General features: G+C 32.9%; 1 protein-coding gene and 1 long non-coding RNA gene across 5 annotated transcripts in view; one reads left to right on the top strand and one right to left on the bottom strand.

Annotated features, from left to right (window-relative positions):
• Positions 1-14871, bottom strand: part of LOC126918242 (uncharacterized) — a 487823-nt gene that overhangs the window by 9693 nt on the left and 463259 nt on the right. The window lies entirely within an intron of this gene.
• LOC126918005 (uncharacterized) overlaps positions 1-14871 on the top strand; it is a 327710-nt gene that overhangs the window by 16503 nt on the left and 296336 nt on the right. The window contains exon 1 of one of the 4 annotated variants that reach the window (XM_050725526.1): positions 12464-12875. The exons of the other annotated variants lie outside the window; for them this stretch is intronic. The gene's annotated coding sequence lies outside the window, so the exon portion shown is untranslated. Of the gene's footprint in view, positions 1-12463; positions 12876-14871 lie in introns of those variants that run through there. 4 annotated transcript variants of the gene reach the window in all.

Raw genomic sequence — 14871 nt, 5'->3', positions numbered from 1 at the left:
AGAACAAAAATTCCAACAGAGAAAAATTTTGGTAGAAACCTTGGGTACACCTTTAAAAATAAAGCGCCAAAAATCCCTATTGATTCCATGCGTGCTAAAAAAGTTATTCAAGGTCAAAGTCAAAATTTTCGGATTTTTTAAATTTTTCGTGAAAATGGTAAGTTTTATCGAAAATATAGCTCAGACAAAAATTGTAGATCATAAAATTATCTACAAAAATGTTCCTCATACTTTTTTTCCTAAGAATCACCATTCCTAAGATATCGCCATTCTAGATGTTGTAGGAATTACATTCTACATGATATGCACACATTTCCACACCACCTATGAGGTAGTGTACTTGGCGCTTTCTTTTCCACGATTTGTTATGACGGAGTTTTATGGGAAAATACTGTATTTACTGCATGATGATTAGTGATATTTACGATAACGCCTGATTATCTAGATATAAGGATCTTTTTGCATCAAGGTCGCGTGCTCTAAAACCGTTCTATGTGCAAGTGAATAAATACCTCAAAGATTTAACGTCTAAATATCCGAATGTAATAAATCTGCAGAAGATCTGCCATACTTGCTGAATCTTCGTAATATGATCAAATTCTTCAACAATTGTACTAGATCATCTACTGATCCATTATATTACAAATCAGTATTCTTAATAAATTCGATATATACTGACAGTTCCCGTTTTGACAAAGGCAACGGGTATGCTGTTGTATATTAAGATAAAATTTTTAAATACAGTCTGGATGATACACGTTCAATATTTTCTATGAGGTGTATGCAGTAAGATACACTCACCAAATCATTAAAATTGAAATTGAAATTGCTGATGCGAACAAATATTAAACTTTAATATTAAACTTAAATTAAGTATTATACTCGCAGACTCTAAAAGCGTAACAGAAAGCATGAAAAATCAAATAATCAGTGAATCAATAATACAAAAAATCCATAACAGATTTCCTCTGGAAAAGTAACAAAAAAGTCACACTAAGTTGGATCCCATCCCATATAGGCCTTATAAGTAACAAACCCGCAGATAAAATAGCTAAAAATGCTTCAACCATATCCTTTCAAAGTACCTTAATTTTATACAGGGACTTCAGAAGTTTTTTGATTAACAAAATAATTAGAGAATGGAATGATTATTGGAAAGTTCATACATCTTGAAAGATTTTCATGGTAAGGAGCAATATTTATGAAAACGTTCTATCAGCTCAATTAAACAGACGAAACCAAACAATCCTTACTCGCTTAAGAATTGGCCATACGAATATATGGTGGTGGCCATCTGATTTCGAAGAATAAGTGTAACGAATTTAACATGAATATCACAAGCAACCATATTCTCGGAAACTGTTCACCTTTAAATCTCACACGAAGAAACTCTCGGGAGCAAAAAGGATTCAATAGCAATAGTTTCACTCATCAACGATATACATGTTACATATATCTGAGAAACTATATTAAAATGATAAACCCAACTATGTTTCAAAATAACTTACTAGCAAGTATATAGTTGCTAATAAACTAAGATGTTGATGCTACTTCAAATCTCCAAATAAAAAAAAGAGTATACTTAAGCGTAAATCATTGATTTTAATGATACATATTTCACTGAATCTTTGTTGTAGTTTCCAAAGAAGGAATTCATCTACAATATCTAAACAACTTCGAAAAAATATTATGTTGTTTAGAAATATGAACTTAAAATTTTGTAGAGAGTATAAAAAGACGCATTAATTAATACATAAAAAATACAAAATTTTATTTTTAAAAATACCGATGACCTTGAAATTTCATAACAAGACGATCTTGAGAAAAAGTTTATTCTACAGTTTTATATTCTAAGTTTAGTCTTAAAAATAATGTAATAATAAAATAATGTAACTTAAAAGAGTATAACTTTGCCTTCAGGATTTTTTTGTAAAGTTATAAAAAGATGGAGATATTTAGGTGTTCTGATTTAGATGTTGCACTTTGTACAGTTGGCGCAGTTGAATTGGTTCTTTTTTCTCTTTCATCATTCTCCGCCAGAAACGAACGTAATATGTGTAGGAAAAAGCCTCAACTTCTTGCCGTTCACTCGCTGAAGCGATATTTCATTCGCGAAAATTTGATATTCTGAGTGTGGTCGACGAGAAACACTTTCATACGTGCATGAAATTCGATGTAAGTCTGAATTTTTCAGGCGATAGTGAATGTCGCTAAATGAACCAAGAAAAGTTTATAATGTTGAAAAATTAGACAGCAGTATTCATCTATGATTCGTTCATTTTTACGATCATCTAATTATTACATTCATTTTATGATGATCGTTGAGAATAAATGAGTGCAGATCAGGTTTATGATATGGTTAATGTATTAAATACGATAAGTTATATTTCGAACCGCGTCTTATCTAGCAGTCAAAGGAAGCTGTTTTTAAATTGTTTCTTTAGTTTAGATGGAACAAAAATGTATTATATTATGCTTGCAAAAGTTATCTCAATGACTATTAATGGTTTCTTTAAGGTGAATAAAATTCCATTTAATTTTAAGTTGTGAAACAAATAAATATATTTAACTGGCAAGCTTGGTTCAAGAACGAAATTATCTATTATAAATAACATATTATTACTTTTTTAAGGTTGTACCAACCTGTAGAAATCATTAGTATTCAACCACTTTGTAATAAAAGTATATCGTATTATTAAGTATCTACAATAAAAGTACACAAGAAATTTGATCCGTAATGTACGTTTTGCTTGAATCTACTGTATGGTAGCGATGTGTTAAAAGATGGACATAAAATATTATAGATTTATATATATTAGTAACAACGTATTTTCTTAATATTATGGTAGGTTATTTAATCTGATCTACCGTTATTTAATCTTACCATAATTTATAACTGAACTAAGGACTCTGTAAAGACCTTGGCAAGGTGCTTGAATGAATGTTAAAAAGTCGATAGTCAGTGATTCGAACAGTCGAGCTATAAGGTATCAATAATATAACTATTTAAAAGATGCGTGACATAGTTTACTAGTAGATATTTTATTTGGTAGTAAACGACCTGACGTTACATTGCAAAAAATACAGAATTTGTCTGAGGGATCTGTATAAAGGATGGAGTATAGAAGGCACTGATACCTTTTTGGCAAGGAGGCTATAAAGGATCGCATGATACCAAGAAAACTCAAAAGAGTACAGTCGCTTTATAAGAAGATCTAATATACAAAATAAAATTGAAGACTCTTAAAACCATGTAGTACACAAAAATATTTTGATTGAGCTACTATAATAGAATAGTCTAAAGTAATCACGTTCAATGGTCTATCCTGTATAACAATTGAATATCGAAGAAAGTTTCGAACACGATAATAACTAACTAGTTTCGCGAACACCGGAAAAACAATATTTTATATGCATTGACTACATATACCATTCATGAAAGTTTTAATTAAAAGTGTGTTTTATAACTGGATCAAACTAAATAAACATGGTACAAATATGACTTTTTACAGTATTTTAATGATTGTATAATGTATCTAATAATTCTTCCGAGGCTCCAAATGCAAATACATATGTATATACAACTAAATATTCTTTTAAGACTAACATTAATTTTCCAACTTATTACATTAATTTAAATGACTAAAACCAGTTGGTTTGCAATTTATTTGAACATCAAAATTACTAAAGGAAGGCCAGGATCCGAAAAAAGAGAATACATTGGGAATGTTGCATAAAAAGAGGCTATTGTAAAAAATTTAAAAGAAGATTATAAATAAACACGTGTTTGGAATTCACTTACAAATTCTTTTCGTTGTATCGTACATAGGGACTTAACATACATGGAAATTAAATTAGTTAAGATTTTATACTTTTGAATTAATACAAAATGGTAAATACTGAAGAGGCGAATGTACTGTCAAAACAAAATAACATTGCACTTCTATAACAATTTTCAATTTCAACAAGATTAGAATAGATTTCAGTTAACGTTTTACATCTAGAAGTGGTCAGGAAATAAATACGAACTGACGCGAATATGATGAGAAGTAACATATGTTGTACCGTCTCTTTAACAACATTTCTTAAGCATGGCTGAACGTGATATGAATAGTACTAAAATTCGTCCTCGAAGAAAATACGTGTCGTGCGTGAAAATTTTGCGCGAAGACGTACGAATCTCGCGAAATCTCGAGAAGCGATGAATTTCATTTTTCTCATATGTCCCCACGGAGACGATGTGGCGCGACGTGCTGATGTGTGCGCAAATTCGCTAGGGCTATATCTGAAAATGTTACTGAATATCCAGTAAGAATATCTGGATAAAGAAACTTCTGCTCACTTTAGATACCTCTTTAAAAATGGATGAAGTTTTAACATTGTTTTCAATTTAAAAAATCGTCCTTCACTTTCTTCATCTTTAGAAAAATTTGAATACTTATAGAAATTTTTGATGAATATGTTGTGTTTTATACAAGGACACATAGCAATTATAATTACACGAGTAAAGTTAGGAACAAATCTGTAGATGCAGCTATATAGAAGTTAGAAGATATTTAGTATAAATATATGAAGGGTTCACGAGGGAAAGGAGAAATGTCAAGATTTGGCATTTCTCAGAAAACGGAAATTTATATCAAAATAAAACATAATTTTATTTTTCATTTTATTAGGTATCATCTTTAACTTTTACTTATAATTTTAAGTAATATATAATATATTAAACTACAAAATGAAAATCATTTCCTTATTATACACTTCAATTTTCTATAGCTGCTGTAAGACTTTAATTTGCAATAAAACATAACCGGTGATAAAGACATATAGGGGTACACCAGAAAATGCTAAACTCAAAATTCATTAAAATTGACATTCTCCTTTTTTCCCGTGAATTCGTCATACTTATATTTATTGTAAGTATTTAAGCAACCAATAATCCATTAATTAATAATTAACTAATATTCAGTATGACCATCTTGAACACTTATATATATTATTATATATAACAATTTTTATATAAAATATGGCTATTTATATATATTAATTTTTATTAAATATATTAATATTTTTTTATTAAATATATGTTTGCAATAAATGTCTTGTTCCTTCTATATACATTTTCAGATCTATTGCAAATTTTACCAATATGCTCACGATACACTGTCTCGTCACAATCGTGCCTCATTACAATGCTAATGAAATTTCGAAATGCTTTGTATAATATGCAGCAAATACTTTTGTGAGCCTCTGTATATAGATATTATACAATAAAAAGAATGAGTATAGATAGAGGAAAAGTAAGTAGAAAAAGTATACGTAATATTAAATGAACTTATATTTATAATATTTTTAGGTAAATGGTGAATTTATATAGTAAACGATATAAATGTCAAGAAAATTATATTTATAAATTGAAAAGAATATTTCGATAGTAATAAAGAAGAAAAATTATGAATGATAGAATAATTTACTTTAATGTTAAAGGATATAAAGAATAGGGCTATGATTATAAATGCCAAGTAGATTGGAGCTATAAAAGATGAAAGTTAAACTGCAAATAAATAAATTTAAATAATTTGATATATTTTTCATCGTTTATTATTCCTCCTCTAAATCTATAAAAATAGTAGATATTTAAACTCGATAACCCTTGAAAAATACATATATAATGTTATTTGCTAAATTGATGGGTTATTTTATTTCTATTGAAAATTATTACTTTTGATATTTTATAATTTTATATTATAATTTTATTTTATATTATAATTTCGATATATTATAATTTCGACTATCCAGTTATTTGTTGCTGAGTTTATTTAACTACAATTATAACAGGCTGATAAATTCTTTATTAGTATATGTTGTTAACAGCCTGTGTGGTCACAATTTTGATAAGACTAGAAATACTTTAGAAAGTATCTGCTACTTATAGTTTACTAGACAAACTTCAACACGATTATAAATTCTTTGTGAAGATTCACTACTGAAAATTCGTTTTACCAAAATTTCAAGAGAATTACAAATTCTTTATGAATATACAATGACTCACGGAAGCATTTGAATATTTAATGTAAAAACCTTTTCTGAAACACAAAATATTTTGAAATTTCCTTGACATTGTAATGGAACACGACAATTATGAATTCTTTTACTACATCCTCCGTAAACAACGCCAGTGCTCAGGAAGACAACATGTCAAAAGTGTACACATTTTATTTTATCGGTTTTATCTTGGTTATTTCGAATCACTTTGGGAAGACCGAAGTCTATAAAAAAATATTAAAATAAGAAAACAATATACAAAATTGGGAGAAATACTAGTCATACCTTCACCTTCATGTTTGGGTACAGCAGAATGACGACTGGTCCGGAATCGTTATCGGAATGGAAAACCGGGCACATTTACAACTTTGCACGCCACTGCCTCTGCTGAGGTAGCGTTCATGCGTTGCATCGGCATCGGATCAGGCGACCAGGTGACTGATTCGATATCGATCTTGGATCGATTTACATATTGATTCGGCTGGTGAAAAATACAGCGACACGTCTCTCCGTGCGACAGAAGTTTGGACTCAGTCGTAAAGCAGCAAGCATCTAGTTTAGTCGTGAATTACAAAATTAACATTGTGGAGATTTGTCGAAACGTCTTGTACCTTAATCGTTGTCCATCGTTTTTATAAAAGTCGTCGTCGTTAATTGTAGTAAACGTGCTATTTAACTGTCCTCTTCAGGGCATAAAATAAATATACAATCCACTCTCAATTAAACAAAGACTGACAGTGAACATGATTATGTATCTTTCGGTAAGGAAATAGAAGAAGAGGAAAACAAATGAACTGTTGTATCGATATATCGACAAATGTAGGTATGTTTGCCATTTCTGTAAAGATCGATTTACGAGTCATGTATTAATCGCATTCAACATGTAACGGTTTAGCATCGGCATTGTTCCGATACAGACACCAGTATTCATATTCTACTTTCGTCCAACAATGGCATCCATTCAATCAGTCAATAAAAAGCGATTCGTAAGGGCATATAATAGCGAGTAAAATGTTTTCTCATTTAAGTATGTATATAAATTATCACATTCACCAGATTGTCCTAGTTTCTCTGCAATTTCAACCCATACTGCTTTTTTTCTCATTATCACTATATGTTTTATTTTACTGATCATATAAAAAAGTATTTCTAACAAGTTCAGTAAGTTTTTCAGAATCCAACATTAGTGTTCTTTTACTGTTACGGTTCTGTCCAAACTGAATTGAAACATATGCACAAAGTCAGCACCGATACGTTTCAACGCCAGTACCGATACGTTCTATGTTCGAAAAAGTATTTTTCGCGAAAATGCATTAAAAAATATTTGTCTGATTGGTGCTGAACGGATACGTTCCGTGTCTGTGCGAATAATATAAATCGATCTGTAAATGAATGCTATCATCCAGCGAATCCAGACGGTACTCGTGGCGAGAGACTGTAGTTGCCCGTAGTATGCATACGTATAAACGGTGTTTCTTGACAAGCAACTACAGTCGTTCGTCACGGACTTGTCGTAGCGAAAGGATTAACTTATACAGCATGATTCGAGTTTGATAATTATACATATATGTATGTATGAACTTGAATTTGTATGTATATATGAATTTAGTATATACATATATTAAATTATATGACATTAGTTTAAGTCAATTATCCATTATATTAATAAGTTTCAATATATTTAGCGTGTTATACATATACGTTTAGCATTAATTACATGTTTAAAACAATTCTATTCACAAATGCTGTATCAAATACATTTGTGATTTTTATGAAATACACATGTCTTATATTTCAGAATTTAAAATACTTTCATAGCAGGAGTCGAAGATTTTTGGTCAGTCACTGTACGCTGCTTTATTCGACTACATTTTTTATAGCACTACAAATTCTTCGTAAATGTCCGCTTCAATATCCATTTCAGATCATTCGATCACAACCTCAATAGGATATAAACTCTTCATGAAATTATGCTGCTAGTAATTTATTAGATCATGAAATTATGATCTATTGAAATTCAATAGGATTACAAATATTTTATAAAAATGCTACTAACAGTATGAAATCTGATTTTTCAGATTAGATATCTTTCACTAATATGTACGACCAATATTAACTTGTTTTAAGTAAAATACCATATCATAAGGGTACAGTTCACATTTTGAGACTTCTAACAATGATTTTTCATCTCTTAAGTCTTGGAAACTCTTTGAGTGGAATCTAATTTTTCACTAGTCTGATTGAAATCTAACTGCTTGAAGTAAGAATAGATCATAAACAGTTAACTGATAAAAATCTGAATGTTTTTCATGAGACTAATTTAAAATCTGTGGTTGGAGACTGATTGCTTCCAAGAACTAATGTCTTTTATTTGATGAGAATCATGAGTTTAACTTGAAATAAATTTAACGTATAGAATAAAATTGCGCAGTACACGCTTTTAACTATTCGAAGCTTATTGTTTCAGAAATCGTTAGAGGATTAATGAAACATCACATAAATCATATTTATTCGATATCTCATTTTATTAATAATTTTTTAATTCACTTATCATACTACTAATATTAGAATATATACATTTTTTCAATATTCAGAATAGGAGAATTCTTTTAATGAGACATTATTAAATAATTTAAGAACTGCAAATATACACACACAATGTAAAAATCACAAAAGATTTGGAGTGGTAGGATGAATAAGTTACTTAATCTATTTTCACAGGATGATAGAACAAAAAAATACATATAACGACGGATAACACGGTTTATCTAGGATATAAAATTAGCGACCTTCATTGGTTTCATCAGTTTCAAAAGATATGACTGATGTCATTTTTTACTACAATTCTTAAAGAAATAACTGCCATCAATAGCAAATGGGGAATTTTCAAATTTCCTTGAACTTTTTAATTTCCATATCCATGTTGCTCCCGTAGTATTAGAAAAACACAAGTTTCACCTTGCACTTCACAAGTTCTGGAATTTGGATCATTCGAGTTTGCTACTGAAGTAACATGTACTATAAGAATAACTGATCTTCTCTGATTTTCAAATAAGTTTTTGAAATATTGTGCTGGAAAACTCTCTAACTTTCCCCAATTAATAAACTAAAAATGCTTTGGTACTACAAGAATAATAAGATTAATAATGAACACATTACGGCATTATAAATAAATAATATCAAGTTATATCATTATACACAATAATACAATTAGATCACAAATTGAATAATTAAAGAGAATGATGTTCTTAGGAATCCATCTTAAATTTTAACTTCGCAATTTGTAGCTTTGTATTATTATCAGCTTTATAAATATTTTATATTATGTATCTGAAATAATAATAACAAGAAAGTTTGTGGAGATATAATATATTTGGTTAGCAAATAATTAGTAATTTCTATTTCTAAATCTTTTTGTTGATATATATTATATAAATAAATTTGATATCTTCATGTCCTTAATATCGTTTTATATCTTCATGTCTTCATACCTTTCCTTATATGTTACTGAATTAGGAAAAGTATAAAAGTATTATATTTTTTAATAATCTATTACTGTTGCAACACAACAATACGATTATAAAACCATCGAGTCTTTACAAATAGTTTAAGAATCGATGACCATATATAGTTAAGGAAACCTTAACGGCGCGGATCTTTTTGAATTAGCATACCTTTCTTTTCTTTTCTTAAATTCAGCGCGCTTTGTTATTTTATTGTTTGCGAACCGTTAGTCGAACACTCGAACATCGCGCGCAATTACCTCAGGGCCTGTCGCTACCTAATGTCATCAGGACGTAGAGGTTGGAAATGGAGATTGGAAACATGCATTCACCAATTAGTTATTCTCTCATTACTCTACTCGAGTGTCTATCTCCAGTGATTTGCCTTTAATCATTTATCTACAACCATTTTTTTTACTATCAGTCTATAATAGAACTTCAATACGTAAACACGCATTTTTTCTACAAGTCTACGCGCCTATTTTTTTTTTTTTTTTTTTTCGAAGTCTTTACGTCTTTACGCTTCACAGAGACTCAATTGCGTTAAGTTGTACTTCGAGGTAGTCTTGTTATAGTTCGCGTGAACGATCTCTCGTGCCATAACATTTTGTGATTATTCGTGCCTGATCATTTTGATTTATTAAGTGCAAGTGCATTCGCTAAAAAACGCTAGTGTATCACAACCTCACCTCGGAAGAAGTGGATTCACAACACAAGGCAAGCTTTCAGCTGATCACCACGGTATCGGTCACAAGCGCTATCGCAACAACTAGGATCCGCAAAAAATGGCGTACGTTTACTAAAATACTAGCGTGCGATTAGTCGCATTACGGGACTGCACCAAGGAAATAGGACACGAATACAAAACCCATGTAAAAACGCAATGTGAATTAGACTCTGCGGATGAAACAACAAGATCTCACGCGAGAACGGATCTCGTTTAAAAACCGTTAAATTAGCTGCAGAAGTTGAGACAAAAAACGAAATTTCTAGCAGTGGAGACGCGAATTTGCAGACAATAGATCAAAATATGATTGCTAGCAAATCTGCCGTTAGTTTACCGGGGTATCATTTACCAGTGTTTGATGAAAATTACCAAGATTGTCCGCAATTTAATAGCTGTAAAAAACTAATATACTTACGAGCATGTTTATGTGACGAAGTAGTACAATTAATCAAATTGCTCGATAACTCAGTAGCCAACTACGCATACGCTATTGGAAAACAGTTGTAATAAATCAGCAATCATAGGAGCGAAACGTATAAGTGTGTTAGTTAGAGCACCGATGTGGATCACATCATCGCGAACTCCGCCAGTTTTAAATGCGTTGGGCCAGTCGTCAGTAGATACACTTCTGAACCATTTATGTTTATTGCGATTAGACTACGTTGTAAAATGGAAAGAGCACACGCGAGACAATGCGTTCCCAAAATTAAACGAATGATTTACATTTCTATGCAATCGATACCAAGATCTAGAAACGTCCGGGTCCAACAATACGCGATGCGTTGAACTCCCAAAATAATTGGGTAACACTTGTTGAGGTTATTAGATATATAAAAAGAGAAAAAGCGTGGATAAAGTGTAAGGTAGAAAATATATGTATTTAATTTAATAGAGAAGTGTAATAATAAGTAGGAATACAATTTGAGCTGAAAAACCCCGAAGCCAGCGTCGCCTGTCTACTGTTTATGGTCTGCCTTCCTGCTATTCTTTTGTCTATATGCTGTCGATAGCTTCAGCGCTTGAGAAAACTAAAAAGACCAGATGTGGAGTTTTCGTAGAAGTGGTGACCACTTCAACACTAAATAACAACCCCTAAATAAGAACCCGTCCCGATTGATATACATCACACAAACTCCAAACATTTGCAACAAGCTCAAAGAGACAACTGTGACAGAGCAGAACTAAATCTAAAACTAAAATAAAGAAAAGATATCTATGTTTCAACTGCTTATGTAAGGGACACTCTATATCCAAGTGCAGAAATAGTGCATTTGAATGTGTAAGAAAAAACGTAACACCCTGTTACATATTGAAACAAAGGATAAAGCACGACCTTTTTCATCGAACCAACACAGTACGACCTCCCTCAACACATTCACGCATTTTCGAATCCTTTTGTCTACCTCAATCATAAGTATGTTTGACAGAAAGGACATCTATGCCGTTGCCGTGTATTGTTAGGCTATTCCCAATCCCACTTTCCAACATATAAGTTTGCAAAGTAACACAATTGCTTCAAACGCGCATAGAAATACCGATCCTCAGAATGAATGTGCGGAATATGTCTTCCAGTGCGAATCACTTTATTCAAACACGTATCCAATTGCGAATAACCAACTTCACAGAATATCTGACGTTGTTACTAGTTTTCGAAGTCGTATCCTGTGTGCCGATGGAACCCATGAATCGTGGCACTTTAAAAATCCCTCGGAACGTGCAACTAGCCGATTCGGAATGTCATAAGCTTACAGCAGTTGGCGAACTATATACTCCGCGCGCAGATATTGTGGCAGCTACCGTGCGTGGATTGGATTCAACTAACCAAGCCAGGTATCATCTTACAAAAGACCTTGTTAGGTTGGATTCTCGGCGGAGAATTGCTTCCGCGAATACCTCCTACAACCGTGATCTGTCACACGACGTTAAACGATTTCCAATCCCAATTGAATAAGTTTTGGGACACCGAAGAGGGAATTCCACATGCGATACATTTCACGGAAGAACACGCTTGCGAGGAACACTGTCGTTTGAATGCACGTCGAAAGGCCGGAACTGATCGATATATTATTGTAGTATCATGGATGAGGGGCCTGGAGGGGGTGTTGTGCGGATTATAAACAAGCGGTTGCTGAACATATACGTAGTGAGGCTAAGACAAAAGACAAGGAGTTGCTAGGGGACAATAAACGAATTAACAGCAGTACGAGTTGAGATGTCAGAGAGTGCGGATTGCGGTGATGAGAGACATCGGTTAATTACTTAGTTGTGTTAATTATTATACGTTTGCTGCGATTGGTTCATGTTTAACAAGCATTATTTTCTGTTCAATCAATACCTATTCAATACACTTATCATTAATAAACTAATTATAGTAGTTACGATACTACATTATTAAACTGCAAGTATACGTAAACGTCGCTGAGTTAGGAAACTCACACGCGCTCGCGATAAAACGTTTTCGAACCTTAAAGAGCTCGTTAAAGAAAAATCCGAGTAAATAGCAACATTATATAACATTCATGCGCAAATACGAACAGCTAAAACATATGATAAAAGTTGATCGCGACTCACCGTTCAAAGAATATTATCTTCCGTATCACGCGGTGAGTAAAGCTAATAATTTAACCATGAAAATTCGACTAGTCTTTGACGCATCCCCCAAAAGAAACTCTGGAATATCGCTAAATGTTCATGGTTGGTACCACGATCCAATTTCTTTGCGATAACCACACATTTTCACAAATATAACCTCGTTTTGATCGCCAAAATCGCGAAAATGTACCAGCAAATAAATCTTGTGCATGAAGACCGAAAATACCACAAAACACTGTGGCGCGAGAGACCCGAAATTCAATTTCCACGTGCTTTCTAAATACAGTCACGCATAGAACCGCAACCGCACTATACTTAGCTATTAAATCGGTTCGTCAGCTCGTCGACGCCGAAGAAACATGGTATCCTAAAACCGTGGCAGTATACAAATCAGATTTTTACGTAGACGACTTCAAAGAAGCTTGCGATTTACGCGACCAACTCACCCAACTCATCTGGAAAAGCGGTTTCGAATTGCGACAATGGTCATCTAATGATTCATACGTAGTATCGTCGATTATCATTCCATGCGAAGACACACACATACCTATCACGTTAGACGAGACAACAAAAATCGATTACGTCGATTACGTGTCATATGTAACAAATCGTTCGAGCAATTAACGAAACGGATCATTTTAGCACGAATTGCGTAACTGTTTGATTCGCTGAGACTTCTAGATCCCTTCATAGCAAAGACCAAGCTTTTTATGCAACAGCTCTGGAAATTGAAAATCGATTGGGCCGAATCAATTCCAATCGCACCATATGGAAATTATTTGAATTACAATTAATTGTCATTGAACCGATCTCCGTCCCACATCGCATCCTCGTGGACAGATCAACAGGAATTGAAATTCACCCCGTATGGCGCGTGCTTGTATCTGCACGTCGTCGATTCCGCAAGTAATACGTTTAATATGTTCCAAATCACGCGTCGCTCGTCTTAAGACTTAACCGCTTTCACACTTAGGACTATGCTCTGCGGTGTTGCTAACGATGTTGCATCAGTTCCTCTTCGCGGCGCTCAAGCTTGACATTGACGCAAGTACCTTTTAGACGAATTCAATGATGATGCTTCATTGGATAAACACTTTACCTCATACTATAAAAACTTTTGTTGTTAGTGAAAGTTAACTTGCAAAATCCCATGGTTTAATTGTTAACCCGCATAGTTTAATTGTTAACCCGCATAGTTTAATTGTTAACCCGCTGTAGTATTGGGGTTCGCGATGATTATGCGAGGGAAAAATGCATGACCAGTTACGATATGATTACCTGTCGAAGTCGAAGTACCTGAACATCGATTCGTATTGAGCTTTATCACACAAATTACTGATACTGTCGAGTTTCTGAAGCGTTTCTTGTCTGTAAGTAGATTCGAAACACTATCGCATACTATCTCCCGTTTTGTCACAACGCGAGACCCAATGAGAAACGAACCGATCCACTAACACCTTAATGTAACTCTTTACACGATAGAAGTAATCCTTCGATTGGTATAAAGAGTAACATTTGTCACTGAATTGCGCAAGCTTGCAGCAAAGATGACATCCTATCAAGAGACACTAATCGCTCTCAACATGTTCATCGACGAACGGGACTTTTACGAGTTGGCGATAGAATAACAAACTTAACGATATGATAACAAACATCCAATCTTGTTGTCTGCTAAACACCATCTCACAACACTAATCATTCGAGATTCACGTAAGTATTCAGACAATGTTAAACGCCGTACGACTACATTGCTAGCCGATCAATGCGATACAAACGGTAGAAATTTGTATTCACACATGCGTTGTATGTCATCGTGCGAAGCCAAATATATCAATGTTTCTTGCGACTGACATCGACTATGGCGGTTCGTTATTTATTAAACAGCGAATCAAGCGCAACATAAAGCGTATAAAGTTTTTCGCAGTTATATTTCCATACTTAACTTCAAAGACCATCAACTTAACAACCAAAACCTTTTTAGCAGTGTTAAAAACATTCGTAGGAACC

Source organism: Bombus affinis, chromosome 1, assembly GCF_024516045.1.
Source record: "Bombus affinis isolate iyBomAffi1 chromosome 1, iyBomAffi1.2, whole genome shotgun sequence".
In the NCBI taxonomy this organism is placed as follows: domain Eukaryota; kingdom Metazoa; phylum Arthropoda; class Insecta; order Hymenoptera; family Apidae; genus Bombus; species Bombus affinis.
Note: the sequence above shows the minus strand (reverse complement) of the source record. Positions and strands in the feature narration are given on the sequence as shown.